The 24940-nt window shown below is 32.2% G+C and overlaps 1 non-coding gene across 1 annotated transcript; it reads right to left on the bottom strand.

Annotated features, from left to right (window-relative positions):
- Positions 1–2733: 2733 nt before the first annotated feature.
- On the bottom strand, positions 2734–2840 carry LOC121210315 (small nucleolar RNA R71). Its single transcript, XR_005905429.1, has one exon. It is a non-coding gene; the product is annotated as a small nucleolar RNA R71 (small nucleolar RNA).
- Positions 2841–24940: the final 22100 nt, after the last annotated feature.

Here is a 24940-nt window from a genome sequence, read left to right as displayed (position 1 = left end):
GTGAGGAAGTCCAGGCCGTGTTGATTTCGTACATTGGCCCATTTTCTCCGTTTTTGGCCCGTTTCTTGTTCCTTTCGCTCTCCTATGCTCACCTAAGTATAAAACATGAAATTAAAGCATTAGGAGAATTGAATTCACCAATTCTAAGGAAAATTTTTGGTGATTTTTCAAATTTAGACCACTGCTGTTGTCCAAAAACTGTTTTAGTGCAATATATTAATGAACATGTTTATAACATCCTTGTTTTCTTTTTTTTACACTATTTCTCATCACTTTCTCTTATTTTCTCTTCGTTAACATATCAGGAACATAGGACCATATGTAAGGAAACTCTACATTAACATCAATCCCATGCTTTTTCAATAATATCAAACTTAAAAATATATTGAAATCATGATGTTCTTACCTTATTCTATTGATTTCAATCTTCATCTTCATTTTCTCTCTCCTTTAGCTTCCATTTCTTGAATCCAACTTGAAATTCTAACTTCCCATAGTCTCCTTAACATTTTTCTCTCCTGGTAGCTATGGAAATTCCTTTGATTTTTGGGTGAAAATGGTGAATTTTTTGTAGAATGACCAAATTGTAAAGAAAGCAAAACTTTCTTTCCTTCTCTCTTCCTCTCACGTTAGTGCATGGGAAAGATGATGAAAATTCTTCATCTTTCCTTCCTTTTATACTAAATAATTAACAATAAAATAATAATAATAAAATAATAAAATATCTCATTAAAATAATATTTATCTAATTAAATAATTATAAAATATCATCAATATCATCATTACTTTCTAGATTTCTCTCTCTTCCAATTGACCATTTTTCCCTTTATTATCTTTTAAAATTTCATCCTTGAGTCATCATTTAATTTGGTAAAATTACAATTTAGTCGCTCATAGTTCTTCACCTATTTAATTTGGTCTTAATTCATCCTTTTTCCTTAGTTTCTAGATCATTCCACCCTTAAAATATTTACACTATTGGTCCTTCAACTTTTTTATATTTACACTTTAACCCCTCATTTTTTTAGTATTTACTCTTATGCAACAAAACTTTTCTCACTTTTACAATTTAGTCATTTCTTGAATTAATATATCATAATATACTTCCCAATATTGACATAACTCAAAATTTCCCTTTTTGTCACTTTATTTGCTTATTTTACTATATCAAGGATAATATCTTCCTGTAAAAATTTTCGGGGTATTACAATACTTAGGGAAGATGAAACCTATGATGAATCTTATTAATTGATTTCTAAGTTACGCGATAAATACTTGATTCTTGTTCTCAATTATGTAAGCTTATTTCTTGTTTTAATATTTAGGATATATTAATTCAAGTTTAATTTGTTTATTTTAGTGAAGCAAAAGTCCCTGTTTAAGAATAGATCTAGCATAATTAAGTGGAGTTGCATGCAATCCTAGAAATAATACGACATAAATCTATCGGATTAGAGTTAAATCTAATAGAGGAATTCATAGATCGAGTTAATGCAACAATAAGGGTTTTAATTAGAAAGAGATTTCAATCAATCAACCTAGAGTCAGTTGTTCTAGTTAATGGGACAATAAGGGTTTTAATTAGAAAGAGATTTCAATCAATCAACCTAGAGTCAATTGTTCTTACTCTCGAAAAAGATTTAACATAATTTAGGGATTTTTATAGATCAAGACATAAGTGAATAAATTGTTTAATTCAGATTCAAAATAATAGGTGAAGTCTAGGTGGATTCTTTCCCGAGTATTGTCTTTCTCATTGGTTGTCTTCGATTATTTTCTCATTTCATTCTCTGTTGTGTTTGTAGTTAAATTAGATTAGTAAATTTAGATTAAAAACAATTTGTAGTTAAATTAGATTAGTAAATTTAGATTAAAAACAATCACTTCAATTTATTGGCTAAATAATAGAAAAACGATAATTACTAGTACTTTTAGTCCTCGTGGATACGATATTCCCTACTCACCATAGTTATACTATTGTTCGATAGATGCTCTTGCCTTTGTCGTAATTATAGTTAGTTTAGTGACCATCAAGTTTTTGGCGCCGTTGCCACTCGATTTTTATTAATTTAGCCATTTTTATTTTTATTATATTTTTAGTTTTAGTTTAATTTTTGTTTTCTAATTTTTCTTTTATTTTGTTCTGACAGGCTCCTTTAGTTTATGACTAAAAGAAACTAGTCGGGACCATTATTATTTGACAGTGAGGTTGAAAGTACAGCTTGCAGAAATCATAGAGAAGCAAGGCAAAGTTGACAGAGTACAGTAAATGAGCAATAGGACATTATTATTATTACTGAGGAGATAGGTGCTAATCAGAATAATCAGCTACCTCCTGCAGTTGCTGCAAATCCAGATCCTGTTCCTCGTACTATGTATGATTATGCCAAGCCCACTCTAGCTGGGGCTGAATCGAGTATTGTGAGACCTACCATTGCTGCGAATAATTTCGAACTGAAGCCGAACACTATTCAAATGGTACAACAATTTGTTCAGTTCGATGGTTTGCAAGACAAAGATCCAAATACTCATTTGGCTAATTTTCTGGAAGTCTGTAATACTTTCAAGATAAATGGCATTTCTGACGACGCCATTCGCCTACAGTTATTCCCTTTCTCATTAAGGAACAAAGCTAAACAATGGTTGAATTCTTTACCACGAGGTTCTATCACTACCTGGGATGAAATGAATTAGAAATTCCCACTGAATTATTTCCCACAGGCTAAGACAGCCAAGTTGAGGAATGATATCTCTTCCTTCGTTCAAATCGACATAGAAACCTTATATGATGCATGGGAGAGGTATAAGGACTTATTGAGAAGGTGCCCCCACCATGAGTTACCTCTATGGCTATAGGTTCAAACCTTCTACAACGGTTTGAATCCTTTAACTAGGCAATTGATCGATGCAATAGCCAGTGGCACACTTAACAATAAAACACCCAAAGTGGCTTATGAATTTATAGAAGAGATGACAATGAATAATTATCAGTGGCAAGTCATGACGACGAAGCAGATGAAAGCAGCTAGTGTTTTTAACTTAGATGCGATCACCATGTTATCGAATCAGGTAGAACTTTTAAATAAGAAAATTGATGGTTTATGTGTTTCTACGCAGGTACATCCGGTGATGCAGTGCGATATGAATGGAGGAGGAATGCACAATCCAGAATATTTACCCTACAGTTCCAGCACAGAGAACGAGCAAATCAACTATATCGGTAATAATTCTAAGCCTCAAAATAATCCTTACAGTAACACCTATAATGCAGGTTGGAGGAACCATCCAAATTTCTCTTGGGGTGGTTAAGGAAATCAAAAGGCACAACCCCCACCAGGGTTCCAACAACAACCTTACCTACAAGAGAAGAAGCTGAACCTTAAGGAAATGTTAACGAAGTTTATCTCGATGTCAGAAACTCATTTTCAAAACATCGAAGCAGCGCTTAAAAATCAACAAGCGTCGATTTAAGGGCTCGAGAACCAAATAGGCAAACTTGTTAAGTTAATCTCAAAACGACTACAAGGTAGTTTGCCTTGCAATATCGAAACTAACCCAAGAGAATAGCTTCATGCAATTACTGTTCAAGATGAAGAAGGGTTAGTTGAATTTGAATCAGAACTGAGGCAAGAAAGTGTGGTAAGTAACGGTAAGGTCGAGGTAAGCCAGAATAAACAAAAACCTATAAATAAGAAATATAAACCTCGAGTGACATATCCTAACGCACGAAGAAAGAACACACGAATGAAAAATTTGGTAAATTTCTTAAACTTCTAAAAAAATTACATATTAACTTATCATTTATTGAAGCTTTTTGGCATATGCCAAATTCCGTTAATTTTTTAAAGCAGCTTTTGGCAAACAAAAGGAAGTTAGATGATTCGTCACATGTGGAGCTAAATGCAGTTTGCTTGGCTATATTGCAAAATAAACTACCCAACAAATTGAAAGATCCAAGGAGTTTTACTATTCCTTGTTTAATTGGTAGTTTGAATATTAATAATGCTTTGGCTAATTTAGGGGCTAGTATTAACATCATGCCTTATAACATGTTTAAGCAATTAGGTCTTGGGAAACCCAAAAAACCTAGGATGAGTATTCAATTAGTAGATAGGACCATTAGATTTTTTAGGGGTATTATTGAAGATGTTCTTGTAAAAATTGATAAATTCATACTCCCAATTGATTTTGTTGTTTTAGACATAGATCTACCTTTGATTCTAAGTCAGCCTTTTTTAGTAACTACTAGAACTATAATTGATGTTGGTATGGGCAAGTTAGTACTTCATGTAGTTGACAAAAGGATTACTCCCCAAGCTCATGACTATTAAGACATCCAGTGATCGAGATGATTTTACAACTTCTGTTAATATGAGTAACCATATGGCTCAAACTTCTTTGAAAGAAACCCCTCAGAAAAATGTGATGAAGCCACGTTTTAGTCCATGCAACAGAAACAAAAATGACTCATGAAGAACGAATGTTACAAATCGATAACTAGATGAATAGCGGACACATGTTAAGGAGAAACCGATAATACACGATGCAAAACCAAAGTGTTGCCATGATGAGCATGTGGATGGAACAAACCAATTTAAGGTTGGAGACAAGGTTCTGCTAGATAAAACAGATCCATGTATCTCCACTTCAGAGCTTAATGTAAACAGAGTAACTCCTTTTATGGTACTGAATGTCTTCTCATACAATACAGTCGTGGTAACTTTTTTTGAATTTTATATATTTAAGGTAAATAGTAATCGGCTTAAACCTTATTTTAATAATAGAATTGATAGTGAGAAAGAGGATTTTAGACTCCACGAACCACTGTGACCGTCCGAATATGAGGTAAGTCGAGCTTAGACAATAAATAAGCATTTTTCGGGAGGCAACCCGAGTGTTAACACTGCTAATTTTCTTCATTTTATTTCATGATATTTTAAAAATTATTTAATTTTCAATTTTTTTTTTAAAAAAAAAGTGTTTTTGACCCACACAACCTGGACACACGGGGGTGCCCCATGCCGTGTGCACTAAAAGGGGTTCGACAGTGAGTTACACGGCCTAGCGACATGGTCATGTGCCCTACATGCCCTGGACACACGGGCGTGTCCTTGGCCGTGTAGATCCTGGGACTTAATTTTTCCAAAATTCAACAGTTACACTACCTAAAATAGTCCACACAGGCGTGTGACACGGACATGTAGACCACACAGTCTAGGAGCTAATTTTTTCATTTTTTAAATCAAGTCAGAGAGTTACACGAGCAAGGCACACGGCCGTGTACGAGACACGGCCGAACCATACAGGCATGTGGGATGTCACACGGGCGTGGGAGAAGTGAAAAAGGTTGCACACGGCTATGCGACACGGCCTTGTGAAGACTAGGCCTATATTTTTAAAATTCACACAGGCTGAAAACGCATCACACAGGCATGTGACACGACCGTATGGCCCAACACGAGCCCTTAAACGATCGTGTCCCCCTTTTTTTAACCCGAAACCCTAACTATTTTTTACTTTCATCTTCCTCACATTATCACCCCTTAACCCTAGCCGCCATCAGCCTTCCCCTTGCAAATTCGTCCACTTCTGATCGCCCCTCTTCCTTACAAGCACTGACCACCATCGCCTCACGCCTCAGCCCTCGTCCCCATTTCCCCCTTCGATCCCTTTGCTTCCCCATTTCTCCTTCGACCCCCTTCCCCTCAGACTCCCTTCCCTCGACCTTTCTCACCCTGCACCACCACGCAACCACCCTGACCCCTCCTTCTCTATCTTTCCTTCACCCCCTTCAAACCCCAACAGCGCCCTCGCCCTTTTCCTTTTTCCCCATCACCAGCACTTCTCTCTCATTCCTGCACCCACACATACGACCCACCACAACTCACCAGCACTCCACTATCGCGCACATCCAGCCGTCCCATCAAAACCACCGCCATTTACTCCGGTTACCACCTACCATTGTTTTCCCTATATTATTTATTTATTTATTCTTTATTATCTAATCTTTTTTTATTATTAGTTATAATATTTTCTTTTTCTAGCTCTACTTGTTACTACTTTTATTATTATTATTTAATTTTCTTATCATCCATTTTTTATTCTTCATACTACTGTTTTAGTTTATTATTATAGCTCTTATTATGCTTCGTCCTTAGTTTATTCTTTTGAATTCTTTTTTCACTGTTTCTATTTAATATAGTCATTGTTCTTAGTATCCGATCTACGTTTTCTATGCTTTTTATTCTTTTCATTATTATGTATTTTTATTTTACTCATTTCTGCTATTTCATTATTTTCATTGTCAATTCTAGTTTTCCATGTCGTTTCTTATCTGTCTTTTTCTTCATTATTATTTTTGCATGCTTGATTTTAGTAAATAGTATCTTAGTAGTCGATTTTCAGCTATTGATACAAGTCTCAGTCTCTTTGTGTGTTTGTTTGATGATGCATATTCTATTTTACGATAGTGAATTATTTTATTTCAAGCAAACCATTGCAAACATTCGTAGCAAGTCCAAGGTCGTCGTCCCCATTTCGAAAAAGCGGAAGACACTTGGCGTGTCCTCCTCCTTGAGTGCCTTTACCGATGCCCGCCACCCCTATATCCGATTTTCAATGAGTCCCCAAGAGGAAATATTTCAGCTACTTCGACTGTAACTACTCAGCTTAGGCTAATGTATTGATTGGGCCACTTTGGAGCAGGTCCAACTAGCTGATCATGTGAGCATCTTTATCACCACAACCCCATGGGACCAGTTCTTCTCTATCATCGATCCCACATACACAGAGCTGAATTTGGAGTTTTGCTCTACATTTACTGTCCATCATGTAATGACGACTCATGACGAGCCGGGCACCATCACTTTTTGACTTGGTGGCCTGGTGGGCCATACAGGTGTCCCTGAGTTTGGTGCTGTTTTGGAACTATACACTGAGGAGTTTACGAGTGCTGAGAACTTCTTCTGCCTACATTGGCACATCCACTACTCACCATCTAGTTTCTGGGTAGATCTTATGGCGAGTACAACACCTTATTACGCGATTCACTCGAAGGTGACTTCTCTCCCTCTGGCTTTACGATATATTCATGCCCTTTTAGCTCATACTTTGACCTGTAAGAGATAGAGTACCGAAGTCGTTTGTACTACCGATGCATAGTTTTCATAGAGCATGGTCACCGAGCATATTTTTTATTTAGCTTACTTCATTGCCCTCGCTTTCTGCCATCAGACAGGCCACAACAGGAAAGGTCCTATCTGTTTAGGTCCTTATGTGACTCGACTAGCTCGACACTTCGGCCTTCTCGACACATTGGAATAGTCCTTTATGCTGACACTCACCGGTCAGATGTCCCCACAACGAATATCGAGCATGACCCATACGAGGATGATCTAATGGCTTCGTGGAGTAGATCCTCCTCAGTATCGATTATTTCATTCTAACTCTCAGAATGAACCCGAGGACTTTACTGATGATGTCCCTTTTCATCACGAAAACCCGCATCATCCTCCACCTTCGCTTCATTGTCCTATTTATTTTGCTGCTACATTAGGGGATCTCTCCGAGCGGTTCACTCGCTTTGAGTAGCACTGCTTTCAGAGGTTCGACAGTATTGACGAGATGTTGCAACTGATCTATCAGCATCTCCATAACTCTTCCTCAGCGCCAACGACTCACGAAACCAACACTTCTGATGATGAGGATCATTAAGTTTATTTGTTTTATTTTTATTTTTATTTTTATTTTTATTTTTATTTTTATTTTTATTTTTATTTTTATGTTTTAACCCGTATCCGTCGCCAGAATAAGGTTACGGAGCATTACCAAACTTTTTTCTTAAACAATCATTCATTTCATATTCATTTCTCAAATCCAAACAAAATCATTCAAATTCAGCCATATAGTCCCTAACACGAGCCCTCAGAGCTTAAAACAAGCATTAGAAGTGGTTCGGGACTAAATCAAATACTTATTTTTAGAAAAACATAGAAAATTTTCAAAGTGCAGGGGCCACACGCCCGTATGGCCAGGCCGTGTGTCCCATACGGCCAAGAGACACGCCTATGTCACAAGCCATATGGACATTCAAAATGGGATCACATGGCTGTGTCACAGCCCGTGTTTGACCCCGTGTAACTTATTGACTTGGGTCACATGGCCAACCACGCGCCCACGTGACTAGCCCGTGTACCCTCCGAAATGGCCTCACACGACCGTGTGCCAGGTCGTGTGCCAAGCCGTATGAAAACTGGAGAGTATACTAACTTGTGCCATACGGCCAAGCCACACTCCCGTGTGGATAAAAATAGGTCACTTTCCAAGCCTCATTTCTCACCCAAATTTGCATTAACCTGAACACATCAAATAGCATACGATCATATCATCAATAGGCATTCAAACGTTACTCTCTGTAGTACCGAGGGAATGGGTTACATGTGAATTTTTTCAAACAGAGTTCAGAAAGAAGTATATAAGTCAACGATTCCTTAATCAAAAGCGTAAGAAATTTCTAAAATTGAAATAGGGTCATATGAACATAGTCGAGTATGAAAGAGAATTTGTCAAATTAAGCAAGTATGCTCGAGAGTGCTTTCCAACCGAAGTGGTTATGTGTAAACGGTTTGAAGACGGGTTAAATAAATATATTAAACTTTTAGTCGAAATTTTTGAACTGAAAAAATTTGTTGTTTTAGTTGATAGAGCGCACAAAGCCGAAGAGCTTAGCAAAGAAAAGAGAAAGTTGAATTTGAAATTAGAGGTTCGAGAAAGAGATTTACGGGAAAGTTACATTAATCGGCATCGAAGAAATCTAAAGTACATTACTACCGTTCTACTGTTTCTATGGGGCATTCTAATAGAGATAGAAAAGTAAGACACTCCAGCCCTAAACCCCAAGTTACATCTGTAGTGAGTGTGGGTAGTGTTAAAAATACTGGACCCGGATGTAAGTACTGTAACAGGCCACATTATGGCGAATGTCGAGTGAAAAGTGAAGCTTGTTTCAAATATGGTTCCTTCAACCATTATCTTAGAGACTGCCCTGAGAAGTCTGAGAAAAAGAAAGCTCAAACCACAAGGCCGAGTAATACTGTTGTAAGAGGTAAACTACCTCGTAATCCTAAAAATGTGAGTGGTAGCCTTGGTGTAACGAAAGACTCTACTGTGAGATTTGAGGCACGAGCACCAGCTAAAGCTTATGCTATTCGCACACGCGAAAATGCTTCTGCGCTAGATACTATTACCGGTACTTTTTCTCTCTATAATACTGATGTAACTGCTTTGATTGATCCTAGATTGACCTATTCTTATGTATGTACGAATTTAGTGTCTAGTAAGAGTTTACCTATTAAGTCCACTGAATTCGTGGTTAAAGTATCAAATCCCTTAGGTCAGTATGTTCTAGTTAATAAAGTTTGTAAGAATTGTCCTTTGATGACTCGGGGTTACAATTTTTCGGTTGATTTAATACTTTTACCGTTTGATGAATTCGATGTGATTTTGGGTATGGATTGGCTGACTCTCCATGATGCTATTGTAAACCGTAGACGAAAGCTTATAGTATTAAAATGTGAGAACAATGAGACTCTTTGTATTGAATCTAATAATTTGAGTGGGTTGCCTATTGTGATATCGGTTATGCTAGCACAGAAATATGTGAGAAAAGGTTGCAATGCTTACCTTGTGTATATTTATTGGATACTAAAGTGTCTGAATCAAAGATTGAGTCAGTACCAGTAGTTTGTGAATATCCAGATGTGTTTCCAAAAGAGTTACCAGGGTTGCCACCGATCAGAGAGGTCGAATTTGCTATTGAGTTAGTACCGGAAACATCACTGATATTGATAGCTTTGTACAGAATGACTCTTATAGAGTTGAAAGAGTTGAAACCTCAGTTGGAAGAGTTGACAGATAGAGGTTTTGCACGACCTAGTTTTTCGCCCTAGGGTGCACCAGTTTTGTTCGTTAAGAAGAAAGATGGATCAATGAGATTATGTATTGATTATCGACAGCTTAATAAAGTTACGATTAAGAATAAGTACCCATTGCTGCGAATCGATGATTTGTTTAAATAGTTGAAAGGTTTAACAATATTTTCGAAGATTGATTTACGTTTCGATTATTATTAGTTGCGGGTTAAAGATTCGGATGTGTTGAAAACTGCATTCAGGACCAGGTATGGACACTTTGAATTTCTTGCTATGCCATTTGGGTTAACTAACGCTTCTGCAGTTTTTTTTGGATTTGATGAATAGAATCTTCAGACCGTATTTAGACAGATTTGTTGTTGTATTCATTGATGGTATCCTAATATATTCTCGACACAAGTCTGAGCATACCGAACATTTGAGAATTGTGTAACTTTGAGAGATAAACAATTGTTTGCTAAATTTAGCAAATATGAGTTTTGGCTCAGCAAAGTTGGGTTTTTAGGACACATTGTATCGGTTAAAGGCATTAGAGTTGATCCAAGTAAGATTTCAGCAACTGTTGACTGGAAACCACCAAGAAATATATTCGAGGTCAGAAGTTTTCTGGGATTAGTGGGCTATTATCAGAGATTTTTAAAAGGGTTTTCAATGATAGCAACACCGATGACGTGGTTTTGGTTCGTCTGATAAATGCCAACAAAGTTTTAACCAGTTGAAAGCACTATTAATAGAAGCATCAATTTTGGTTCAGTCTGAGTCGGGTAAAGAATTTGTGATTTTCAGTGATGCGTCATTGAATGATTTCGGATATGTTTTAATGCAAGAAGGCAAAGTAATAGGTTATGCTTCTAGACAATTAAAGCTACATGAAAAGAATTATCTGACACACGACTTAGAGTTGAATGCTATTGTGTTTGCACTGAAAATTTGGCGACAACATTTGTTCGGAGAAAAATGTGACATATTTACCGATCACAAGAGTTTGAAGTATTTGATGTTACAGAAAGATCTGAATTTGAGACAGTGTAGATGGCTTGAATTGTTGAAAGATTATGAGTTAGTGATTGACTATCATCCGGGAAAAGCAAATGTAGTCACGAATGCTTTCAATAGAAAATCTTTGTTTGCTTTGCAAGCGATGAATATGCGACTGACTTCGTCTGATGATGGTTCGATATTAGCTGAGTTAAAAGCTAAACCGATGTTTCTACAGCAAATCTGTGAAGCTCAGAAATGTGATCATGAATTGCAAGCTAAACGAGTACAGTGTGAGTCAACTTTTGATTCTGAATTTTAGATCAGACCCGATGACACACGGTCTTGTGTCCTTTTTAATTTCTAAAGAAAGAAAGTTAGTAGCTTCACACGGCCTAGCACACAAGTGTGTGGCACAAGTTAGTATATCCTCTAGTTTTTACATGGCCTAGCACTCAGGCGTGTGAGGTCATTTCAAAAGGTACACGGCCTGGCACACGGGCGTATTGTTTGGCTGTGTAACCCAAGTCAGTGAGTTACATGGGCTCAGACATGAGTTGGAACACAGCCATGTGTCCCTATTTTGAATGTCCACACGGCCTGAGACACGGGTGTGTCTCTTGGCCGTGTGAGACACACGGTCTGGCCACACGGGCCTGTGTCCCCTACACCTTTGAAAAATTTTCATGTTTTTCAAAAAATTCTCTGAGTACTCGGTTTAGTACCAACTTGTTTCTAATGTCTATTTTGGGCCTCTAGGGCTTGTATCATAGATTATATGTTTGCTTGTGATTGGTTTTTGATTTGAATGTAAGATGAACATGAATTGTATGTTTGTTCGTTTGTAAGTCCGATAATGCTCCGTAACCCTGATTCGATGTCGGATATGGGTTAGGGGTATTACATAAGTTAATGGACAATAGCTTGATTTATATTTATAAGAGAAAGGTTATAAAATTTTAATAAAATAACAATAATTAATAAAATAAAACATAGGTAATAAAAATATGATAATAGGATGAAAGAGAATGTTATCTTCTCCATTTTATCAAACCAATAACAAAGGGAAAAGAAAAGAAATAAATTCGACTAATAATTTCAAAGGTTCTAAGCTTCAATTGGTTAGTCAATTTAGACTATTTTCTTGTAATTATTTTATTTTCGGAATCCCGATAGCTTAAGCTAGTTAACCCATGTTGTATTCTTTGATAGTTTTCAAGATTGAAAATGTTGTCATTGATGGATAGTTGGAGTTCTAAAGGTTAATTTGATAGATTTTAAGTTTAGAGTTGAAAAAGGACTAAATTGTAAAGTCAATTGATAGTTTTGTTCAATAAGGACAAAAATGCATTAATTTTGAAACTTATGGTAGAAATGAGAAATAGAAAGTCTAATTGGGACTAGAGTGAAACCGACATGAAATATTGAAGTTAAATTTGAAATTTATGTTTGTCTTGGTTTTAGGGACTAAATTGAATAAAATGCAAAAGTTACACAAATTAGTAATTGAATGTGAAAATGATTGTGTATTGATAATTAGTGTATTTATGTTAATTCATAGCTAATGTCAACCCGAATTCTTTAAAACAGAAATAAAAAGATAAAGCCATCGGCAAATAACTTGGAGTTTACGGTTTGTGTTTCTATAATCCGAACCTTTTTAATTATTGCATTTATGAAGTGCATTGCATGGTGAAAACATAAGTAAGTTGGAAATGATAGGGCAAGCTGAATTGAATCGATTTGAATGAGTTGTTTACGATAAGGACTAAATTGAATAGTTTTAAAAATATAATATATTGTTATAATTATGCAATTGAATTCAAATTTTGATGAATTATGTTGTCACAGATGTAAATGGATGATTGGATAATAAAATTATGTTGTGAAATTGATACATTGATTATTTTAAATGGAAATAAAGTTAGACAATGAATTTTGGATTATAGATTCGGAAATGTGAAATTTAATTGTATAATCAAGTTATATATTTTTATATGTAGATAATAATATTATTTTTCATTTATAATAATATTATTTTGCATTTTAACTTTTATTTGTTGATTCATGTATTACAGGAATTATATTATGATTTAAATTTTAGATATAGAAATACCACTGAGTTATACTCAGCGTACGGTTTTGTTTCTCATGCACAGGTTAGACACTTTTTAATTTGATCATCAACTTCAGCATCCAGTGGCAATCCTGGACTCAAGTGTTAGTGATATTTTAATTTTGGTCATGACATGTACCTAAGGTGTCTTTGCTTAAACAATGTCTATCTTGAATTTGTTGGCAAATTGAGGATCCAGTATATAAATATATATGTAGGTGTTGGAAATGGTCATGTTAATATTATCTTATTGAAGTAGTATGGCATAGATGCTTAATGGTCTAATTAGTGAGAAGATAATATGCTAAGTGATGTGTTTGATTGATATATGGTGATGAAAGTTATGGATGGTATGCTTGTGTTGAACTTGTGATAAATGGTAAGCTTTGGTGCATATTTTTATAGTTGAGGTTAAGCTATTTAATATGTCTTAAAGGGTTAAAGGATCTATATTAGGTTGAACTTGTTGAGGTGCCTCTGAAGGCATATTAGTTTGGTTTGAATGTGATATTTTAGGTTGATTTTGAATTGTTGATTGAGGTGTCAATTGTGGCATATTGGTTAGGTACTTAGGATGGATGCTATAAGTGATGTTTTAGCATGATTTTGATACTTTTGAAATTAATTGAGATATGGTATATTAGCTTGCTTGTTGTGTTGGGAATCTACCCAATTAAGCAACGAATAAGTAAAAATAGCGAAAAAATTACGAATTTGAACACATAAATTTAATATGGAAAAACCCCTCCAAAAAAGATAAAAAATCACGGGCAAAGATAAATTTACTATAATAGAAAAAAAATGAAGAGTATAAAATATGGAGATAAAAACTAAACCCTAAAACTCGAAAACAAAGAATCCCCAAAACATAAACACAAAATTCTCAAAAGTGTTATTAGTTCTAATCTTTTAATGGGTGTATTTTCTAAGGTTGTAAAAGAGCCTATTTATAGGCTAAATTTGAAGGTCAAATAATAATAAAATAATCTAGACTAATCAGAGTTTGACTGAAACAAATAAATAAAGTTTAACTGAGAGATTATCTCTCAAATTTGACTAAAATATGAGTCATATTCAACATATTGCATAAGATATTTAGGGTTATAAAGCTTGTATTGAAAGACATTTCCAAGAAAACATAACCCGAGACACGGCCGTGTGCCATACACAGGTATATGGCACAGCCATGTGGTTTGTGAGTTTTGAATTATTTTTGGTGCACACATCCATAGTCTGTTACATAGCTCGACGACATGGCCATGAGACATCTTTTGAATATTTACACTTTTGACCCACACAGCCTCAACTTTCCATAGGGTCAGAGGACACAGTCGTATGACCCCTGTTTGCAGATATTTCCTAACTTTTCGTTTTTATTTCAAATTGATCATTGTTCGATACCAGATTAATTTTAAGCTTTCGTAAGTTCGGTACCAACTTTGTAGGTTTTCTATTTACATCAAGCATTTTGTTCCTCCTAATTAACTTCTTAAATGTCCTATTAGAGTTTTGAATGAGTAGAGCCCTTTGCTCTTACAATTCTTCTATGGGAGATGAGCTAGAGCTTGTAAAACAATATTCTTCTTGCCTTTGACTTTGTTTTTTCTTATCTCATCAAGATTCAGTTAAAAATTTTGTAACGAATAGAATGACAAAAAAAACTCAAATCTGACAGATTTTGACCTGATCCGATTTGTTAAGGTTGTTTCTTTTTTTTTTTTGAAAAATTAAGTTTTAGGCGGTTTGGGTTTGAGTTAAATCTATCTCACCCTGCCTAAGATATTTACAAAAATGCTCCTTTTATATATATATATATATATATATATATTAAGTTTTTGCTTTCAATAAATAAATATCTTTAGTTTTAACTATAAACTCAAAAAATAATCTTATTTTCTTCAAAAAGTAAACTAAAATAATTCAATTAAATTTTGGTTAGAGCCAAGTCTCCAATTAAATTTCAAGTTCGAGTTCGGGACAAATTATTTTCTTAAGAGTCAAAATCAAGGTAGATTGGTCAAACTGTAGGTCGAGGCAGGGCAAGCAAAAATCCACCCCTTTACTATCCATTGTAACAAACCTATGGGCTCATTAATCCTCATTTTATTTATGTCCTTTGCTTCCTTAATTATGGTCACCTTGATGACAAAATTCTTAGGTAAAGTCGAAAACACACTTCCTTACCAACTTTTAAATAATGGTAAAAAACATCTTTGTCTATATATAATTTTATATATTGGCATAATGACTTATTTGGCTTCCAACTTTATAAAAAAATCATTTTAGTCTTCTATGTAAATTTTTTTTTGTCTTTTTTAGCTCTTAAAGTTGCATTTTTTTGTCAAATCATCCCAAATGAAAAAGTTAACAATTTTTTAACTTTGTTGACATTGCATACACGTGGATGACATGTTAGCATTTAAGTAATTTTTTAAAATTAAAAAATTAAAAAATATATATATAAACTATTTTAAAAAATAAAAATCATTACAATTATGAAAATTATTTTTTAAAATTTTAAAAAATAATTAAATGTTTATGTGTCATTTACGCGGCAATCTACATGTATGCCACATCAACAAAGTTAACAAACGTTAACTTTTCCATCCATTTTGGGGTGATTTAATAAAAAAATGCAAATTCAAGGACTAAGAGAGACAAAAAAATTTAAATAAACGGCTAAAATGACCCTTTTATATATATATATATGAAGTTGGAAGGCAAAAAAAAAAATTGCCTTAATTTTTTGGAGGAATCCATTTACACTCTTTTTGTACAATTAATATTTTAATGATTTAACATTGAATTTATTGATATAATTGTACTTTCCATACATATAAATTCTTAAATCGATCTTATATCTCTATTATATCTATTTAAAATACTTTCTATATATTAATATATTGAAATTTTTTTATATAAAATAAATTGTTAAGAAATTTTAATTTACATCAAAATAAACATGCATGTCTATATGAATAAAATATTAAATTCAACGATGGATTATTAACTATTACATATCTTCATCATTATGTAGCTCAGTGATGTTTTTTCCTTATGTTCAAGATATTTGCACCTTCAATTTGAATATAACTAAAGTCATCACATTAATGTCATTGTATTTTTTCTTGTAGAACTCCCTTACACTCTTAACTTTGCAAGTTTTCTATTTGCATCAAACTTTTTCCTTCTCTTAGTCAACTTCGTGAATGCTCTATTAAAGTTATGAGCAAGTAAAAACTCTTACAATTCTTCTATGGGAGATTTACCCTTAATTGTAACTAGAGCTAAAGCTTACAAAACAATATTTTTCTCGCCTTTGACTTTGTTTTTTCATTATCTTATCAAGATTCATTTTAAAAGTTGGTAATAAACTTCTGAGCTCATCAATTCTCAATTTGTCTATCTCCTTTACCTTTTTAATTGTAGTAATTTTGATTGTAATTTTCTTAAATAAAGTCAAAACACCTTCTCAAGCTTCAAATTTAAGTATTCTTTATCCAAGTGTATAGGTTTGGCTCTTTAATTAAAATAATATAAATTTAAAAATTAATTACCCAAATTATTTACGAGAACAATACTTTTTGAACCGTGGTATAAATGTTTGGCACCAAATCGCCATTTTAAAGGGTGATTTGAATAATTTTTTTTTCAATGTCATGTTAGTACGAAGGAGGCAATAATCTGAATCAATCAACAGGCTTAAACCCTATTTAATTTCCCCATTAAAATCCCATCCCCCTTCAATCCCCTATGTAAAAGCCCAGCACTATTTTTAAACTAGTGCGAAAAAAATCACAAACAATTTTTCTCATCATTAATTTTACTTAAGCTACTTTTCTCTATTTTCCATTTCTTTTAAAGACAAGTTTTGTCAACTTCAACAATCGACTTACAATTAAGAAAATGTTCAGAATAAATGATGAAAGATTTTTTTTTTCCTGGCACTGGTTGGTAAGCTTGGTTGTATGCATCAAGTGTTTGTAGCCTAATCTTAGTTCCCGACGTTTACTCTTGCATCGCAACCAACCATGACTGAAGTCGCCTTACTCGTAACTTTTCCAATTCTACATTTGGCATCAACATATGGCTAGTTAATATATCTGAATATTCCGAGAACTTATGTGTATGCGCTGCAACAGGGTTGACATTTAACATATGGGCCGAGAGTTTGTTCCGTATAACAATGCCACTAGCAAGCTGCCTAGACTAAGGGACATCATCATAATCATTGCCCTCTTCTTCATCTTTGACGTCATCAGGAACCGCATTAGCATGGGGGTCACTGAATTCATCTACCTCCGTATCAAGTTCCTCACCGTGATTAGGAGCTTTTGCACTATCCTCTTGAATCCCTAATTCAGATTGAAAACCACATATCAATGGTTGTATCTCGTAAGATGCACCTAGATTAGGGGTGCTATACGTACCAAGTGAATAATATGGATTGCCTTCAAATGTCAATATTGCACCATATTTATACGTTTCTATTAAACCAACGTTAATATCAAAGTTGTAATCGCATACAGTACATGGTCTACCCACTAAAAATTTTAGTGTTTTCATATACAAGTCTTGAGCACCATATTATTAATTTAATGGTGTGGGATTTTGAAAAATAACTCTAATATCACCGTTCAATCTTTACAAATATCTATTTATATATATAGATAGATGTATCTCAAGTACTTGCCTCAAATTTATCCTTGTTACTTATATTGGGAAACGAATATGAAACGCATTTTATGTTTTCCTTTCATGTCATTAAGTACGAAGAAGTTTGCATATGGCTGGCCACTCAAATAATTATCTTTTTAAGAGTGCTACTTACATTACGCCAGAAAAAGAAAATCCAAATCGGCCCAGCCTATAACCTGTTGTAGAATCAGAATGGATAGGAGGGACTATTAGCCTAACAAGTTTGACCCTTGTTATTGCTGGGCTCTAAATAGTGGCTGTACTATATGTTTAAATTTGTTGTTTTGTAATTGAATTCATGTAATAATCTATACCAAGGCACGCGTGTACAATGCCATCTCATTATAAGTTTATGGTCAATTTACAATTTTGATCTCTCTTTTATACTATTTAACATTTATATTTTTTTGGAAGAAAAAGTTATTCGGTAACTTCATAAATTTATAAGAATTCACCATTACAAAGTCCTGTAGCACGTAAAAAAGAGTGTCGAAACTGTCTCTAAAAAAAGAAAAGTTGAAATTGTGGTTATTTAAAAAATATGTTAGTGTGGAGCTCAAATTTTGTATTTTTGTATTTTTTTTACCAATTTTATATTTTTTTAATTTATATTTTATATGTTTTTAATTTTTAATTTAAACTTTATACGGATTTCATTTTATTTTTTGGTTTCACCTACCAATTTTTATATGTTTTTTAATTTAAATTTTATGTATTTCTATAATAATCTCTAACTTGTGGGTAAATTTTGTTGAATATTTTTAGAATTAAGATTAAATTGATAAAATGTATAAAATGTTAAAATGTTAAAAATTAAATTTATTATTTCACCAATTAAAATATGATTGCATCAGCATTGTATCTAGTGACCAAAGGTATTTAACTGTAGGTTAACTAAAAACTTACAACTTATCTAAAAAAAAACTAAAATAACAAGTTTTTTAAATGAGTAACCAAAATAAAAATACAGATAAACTTGAGTGATTATTTAAGTAGTTTATCCTAAAAAAAATTATAACATACCAAAATATTTTCTTTTCTTATTTTTGGATAATTGATAAATAGTGGACTTTTCATTCCATTACGAGAAACTATTGCATGCCCCAAATCAGTGTAAGATATTGTTGGAACATAGGATGCCAATGCTATAATATTGTCTCGCAAACAATGACTTCTACAATCAAAATATTAAGCCGAAACGCGTGCTAAACAGTGATGATGAGTTGATGGGGCTGCGGTAAAAGGTTGTTTCATCAAATTTTTTTATGTAATAAAAAAATAAATATTTCTTTTCAGCACCAAACTAATTACCTTTTTTGATGCCTCTCCTTACATTTCCTTGTTTGTTGCTTCATTAAAGCTTTAGATTTGATCGTTTTAGGTGAAAGCTTTGTCAGTTTAGATATACAAAGATTTCAGTTCCAACACTAAAATATAACAATAGTTTATTCTTATGCAAAAACAAAACCAAATATTATAAAAATATATTTTACTCTGAACTAACATGATTTTATGTTTCATGTCTCTATTTTATTTTATTTTAACTATATTTTATATAACTATATCGTGTTTAAAATTATCAAAGATTATTGGACATGGTTAGAATACATTTGACTTTGAAATTGAAAAAAAAAATTGTTGGTAACTATATGAAGTGAGGTGACGAAGACGAAGATGAAAGGGGAAGTGGTGGGTAGTGGTGAGAGATATCATATCAAATGATATCAAAGTAAGGTAAATAATATGGGAATGGGATCCCACATCGTCCCTTCCTAATAATAACCCTTTTAGGACCCACCAATAAAGGGGTGGTGGAGGTGAAGGAAAAAATCTTACACCAAGTTTTGGGTTGTCTTTTTCTTCTTTCTTTGTTTTTGACTTTTTTTTTTTTTTGAAAATTTCCATGGCTCCTTTTAAGCTTATACGAATTAAGTGCTGAATTTCAAAGGTAAAAGCATTTAATATTGTTTTTGCATTAATATTAGTAGTGTTGATTAGTGCATACCATTGCCATCTTAATTAAACAATTTAAGCTATGTTTTCTTTTTATGTGTTTCGATAAATGTTTAAGCGATGTTTAGTTTGTAGAAGGTTTAAGGTTCTAAAATTCTTCATTTTTTTTAAGAAAAAAATAATTAAGTAATTTTTTTACTTAATTGGATACTTAAATTTTTAAAATACATAAAAAAAGACCTTACATTTAAAAAAAAGTAATTAAGTTTTTTTTTACTTAATTAGATACTTGAACTGTCAAAATGCATCAAAAATGTCATTTGGCAGTTAAAATTAATCGTTCCTAATTTTTTTCAGTTAAAGCCACAACGTGTTACAATCACAATACGACATGTGGCAAAAAAGGATGAAAAATAAAAATTAATTAAACTTATAAAAATTATAAAATTTTAATAAAAATATAAAAATATTAAAAATTAGAAAACACATCATAAAAATAGTAAAAAAATATTAAAAATTAGAGAACAAATTACAAAAATCGTAAAAAATATAAAATTTTATAAAGCCGTAAGAAAATTATAAAAAATATAAAATTCGTAAAAAAATGTAATTTTATATTTATTCTAATTTTTAATTATTTATTATATTTTTATTAAAATTTAATAATTTTTATTTATTTTTATTTTTTATAATTTTATGCCATATGTCATGCCGTAATTATGACATAGGGGGTTTTAACTAAAAAAAATTAATGGCAGTTAACTTTAACGGTTAAAGGGTCTTTTTGATACATTTTAACAGTTTAAATATTCAATTGAGTGCTAAAAAGAAAAAAAAAAGAGGCTTAATTGCTTTTTAAAAAAAAGTTTCAAGACCTTTTGAATGCATTTGAAAGTTCAATATCCAACTAAGAGTAAAAAAAAAGGGAGGGCTTAATTGTTTTTTTTTTTTAGAGTTTGAGGATTTTTTATACCCTTTAAGTCTTTAAAGAATGTAATATTATAGGGAAGTAATACTAATATTAGGAGGTGGAAGTATGTTATATTATTTTGTTTGGTTATTTGATTGTCACATAAGATTTTGGTATTGATTGATGGAATGTAAAATTACTTAGAAATACATTTTACTAAATTGTCATTGTTATAGTTTGTTTTTTTTACTAAATTTAGCTCGTTTAATATTTTTTTTGTCTCAATTTTTATAAATTTATGATAATTCTTATATTTATTATAATTTTTATTAATAATTAAATATATGATGTTTAATAGATTTATAAATAATTATTAATTATAATTAATTTACTAATAAATAAAATTTTAGAGTAAATATAATAATTTTAATTTTAAAATATTACATCTATTTCATTGTTAATGTTAGGATTGACCCGATTATGCAACAAGTAAAAAAATAGCGGAATAAATTGAGAAATTGAACATTCAAATTTAACGTGGAAAAATCCCTCCAAATAGGATAAAAAATCACGGGTAAAGATCATTTTACTATAATGGCAAAAGAACGAAGAGTACAAAAAATAGAGATAAAAACTAAACCCCGAAAACCCGAAAACAAAGAACCCTCAAAATGTAAACACAAAATTCTCTAAATGTGTTATGAATTCTAATATCTAATGGGTGTATTTTCTAATGTTATAAAAGAGCCTATTTATAAGCTAAATTCATAGGTCAAATAATAATAAAATAATTTAAACTAATTAGTTTTTGATTGAAACAAATAAACAGAGTTTAACTGAAAGATTATTTCTCAAATTTGACTGAAAATAGGAGTCATATTTAACAAATCTCCACATTGACTCATATTTCCATAACACAATCTTTGCCAAAGCTCGCCACGAGCCTATCTTGAACTATGCAGGGAGTTAACTGAGTCGAATTTGTGCTTATAAACTGGAAGACTTCTAGCCTTCGACTTGTACACTACCAAATCAAAACTAACCCGAGTCTAATTTTCACGAACACGATGCCCTAACTTTTCAAAACCTGTATCCAAAAGAGAACCTCTCTTCAACGAAACGGTCATACATTTTTCCCTCCTATGACCAAGTTGCCTCTGCTCCAAACGAGTTAACTTCGACTCCATAACAGACGAGGGACATCTGATTTCATCGGTCACTGTAGAACCTTCCAGAATATAAAGACTGCCAGTTCTTTTACCTTTTAACAAAACGAGAGCTCCACGAGATACTTTAATGCCACTCGACTTGATGTTGAATCTGCATCCTTTCAAGTCTAAAATACTCAATGAGATGAGATTCTTTCGTAAATCAGGTACATACCTGACATCTGAGAGTGTCATAATCGTCCCATCGTGTATCTTAGTTTTAACAGTACCAATACCAATTACCTTACTAGATGAATCGTTTCCTATGTGCACAACTCCACCTTCAACCGAACCATATATGGAGAACCATTCTCTATTGGGACACATGTGGAAAGAACATCCCGAATCTATGATCCACTCTGACGTGAGCTTGGAGTTATCGCTCGTTGACACTAACAAAAAATCATCACCGTTTTCATCGACCAAATTAGCATCAGCTACATCTTCCTTGTTACTCTCAGCAGCTATTTTATTTCGCAGTTTATAACAATCTGCTTTGGCGTAACCTAACTTTTTACAATAGCGACACCTTTTGTCTCGTTTCTTTGATGCCATCAAAACAGAAGCTTGCCTATCTGTCTTGCTATTCAAACCAAACTCATTGTCGAGTTTTTCTCTACTTAACAAATGACCCTTCACATCTTTGAACGAGAGTTTGTCTCTACCATAAATCAGGGTCTCCCTGAATGACTTGTGTGAAAGGGGTAAAGAGCACAATAATAGCATAGCCTGATCTTCATCGCCAATATGAACTTCAACATTCTTTAAATCATTTAAAAGAGTAATGAATTGATTGATGTGATATCTAAGAAGCTCACCTTCATTCATGTGAAACGTAAATAGACATTATTTCAACACTAAACGGTTAGCCAGAGACTTAGTCACATAAAGAGTTTCTAACATTTTTCACAAGGCGCATGAGGTTTTCTCCATCAATACCTCCTCAAATACCGTATTTGCGAGGCACAACTGGATTACAGACAAAGCCTTTTCATCAAGCTCTTTCCATTCTGTTTGGTTTAGATTCTCAGACTTTTTCCCGGTAACAACCTTTTTCAAACCGGTTTAAACTAGAATTGCCATCATCCGAACTTGCCACATATTGAAATTTGTCTCACCATTGAACTTTTTAATTTCAAACATTGTTGCTGCCATATCTGAATGGACTAATCTATGAAAATTAAATTAGCTCTGATACCACTTGTTAGGATCAACCCGATTAAGCAACAAGTAAAAAAATAGCGTAATAAATTGAGAAATTGAATACACAAATTTAACATGGAAAAACCCTTCTAAAGAGGATAAAAAATCACAAGTAAAGATAATTTTACTATAATGGCAAAAGAACGAAGAGTATAAAAGATGGAGATAAAAACTAAACACCGAAAACTCGAAAACAAATAACCCTCAAAACGTAAACACAAAATTCTCTAAATGTGTTATAAGTTATAATATCTAATTGGTGTATTTTCTAAGGTTGTAAAAGAGCCTATTTATAGGCTAAATTCATAGGTCAAATAATAATAAAATAATCTAAACTAATCAATGTTTGATTGAAACAAATAAACAGAGTTTAATTGAAAGATTATTTCTCAAATTTGGCTGAAAATAGAAATCATATTTAACAGTTAAGATAAACAAAAATTTTTTTGTTTTGTATTAGACTTAAAATATATTTTGAAAAAATATAAAAAGTAAATAAAATAATAAAAGTAAAATGATAAATTGGTCAAAAATTTAATATTACTCCCATAATCTAATATAACATGAGGAATGAGTGGTATTAATATTACACTCTATATTTTAGCATCTTAAGACTGTTTGAAACTGTGAGATTATGAGATGACTAAAATGTTAAAAATCCATACAACGTAATATCATTTCGGAATTTGAGAGTATAAGGTATAATATTACATTTTGTGAACCAAATGTACCCTACATGTATTGTTGTGTATCGACCCATATAAGTGTGTACAAGCTTTTATTATTTTAAATTAAATTTTAATATTCTTTGTTTAATATTTTTGTTTTTATAATTACATTAAAAATAAATATATTCTTAAATTAGTTTATTTAACTTGATTAATAAATTTAAATTTATACTTATGTTTAAACATTTTTTTATGGAATAATATTCGGCACATTGTCAGTGGAGTTTTTAGACTCCACAAGCTACGTCAAGGGATTGACAAGTGTCTTATAGAGGTATATAAAGTATAAAAAAAATAATTAAAAAACGAGAAACATGTCAATTTTTTAAGGTTACTTGCGTACCAAATATTCGGTATATTGTGAGTGAAGTTTTTAGACTACACAAGTAACATCAATGGGATGACAAGTGTCTTATAGAGGTATATAAAATATTAATAAAACATTTTAAAAAAGAGACATATGTCAATTTTTTAAGGTTGCTTGTGTACTAAATACTAACTATTTTAGTACATTGTCAATGGAGCTTTTTAAGGTTGCTTGTGTACCAAATATTCGATACATTGTCAGTGGAATTTTAGACTACATAAGCAACATCAATGGGTTGACAAGTATCTTATAGAAATATATAAAATATTTTAAAAAAGAGACATGTGTCAATTTTTTAAGGTTGCTTGTGTACCAAATACTAACAATTTTTTTAATTCCACAAGCACTCTTAAAAATTTGACATTTTTCTTTAAATTTTTAAATATTTTACTATAAAGGACATATGTCAACTTACTTGTGTATATCAAATAATTTCTTTTATATTAATACAAATGGTTAAAATTTTGATACGAGACTATGATACTAAACATATGAAAAAAATTAAAAAATATTGATAATTCTAAAATGATAAAAGAATATGTTTACAAATACAATGTTGATAACTTTGGTCTTTATTACTACATAAAAGAAAGGTATCCATTATTATCTGTAAGTATAATAACAAAAACATTAATTTTCACCGAGAAAAAAATAATAAATTTCAAATTGTCAAAAAGAAAAAAAAAAGGTTATTTTCTTAATCTTAAGCACACGTGAAAATAAAGAAAAAGACAATTGAAGAAGTACAATTTATTTATTTTTTATTTAAATACAAATACAGTTTGGAATTACTTTCTTCAATACCAGTCAAAATTTTCTACTAGACGAGAGTTATATTTTTAATATTTCT

The sequence above is a fragment of the Gossypium hirsutum genome, chromosome A11, assembly GCF_007990345.1.
Source record: "Gossypium hirsutum isolate 1008001.06 chromosome A11, Gossypium_hirsutum_v2.1, whole genome shotgun sequence".
Lineage (NCBI taxonomy): Eukaryota > Viridiplantae > Streptophyta > Magnoliopsida > Malvales > Malvaceae > Gossypium > Gossypium hirsutum.
This window is presented reverse-complemented; position numbering and strand designations above follow the sequence as displayed.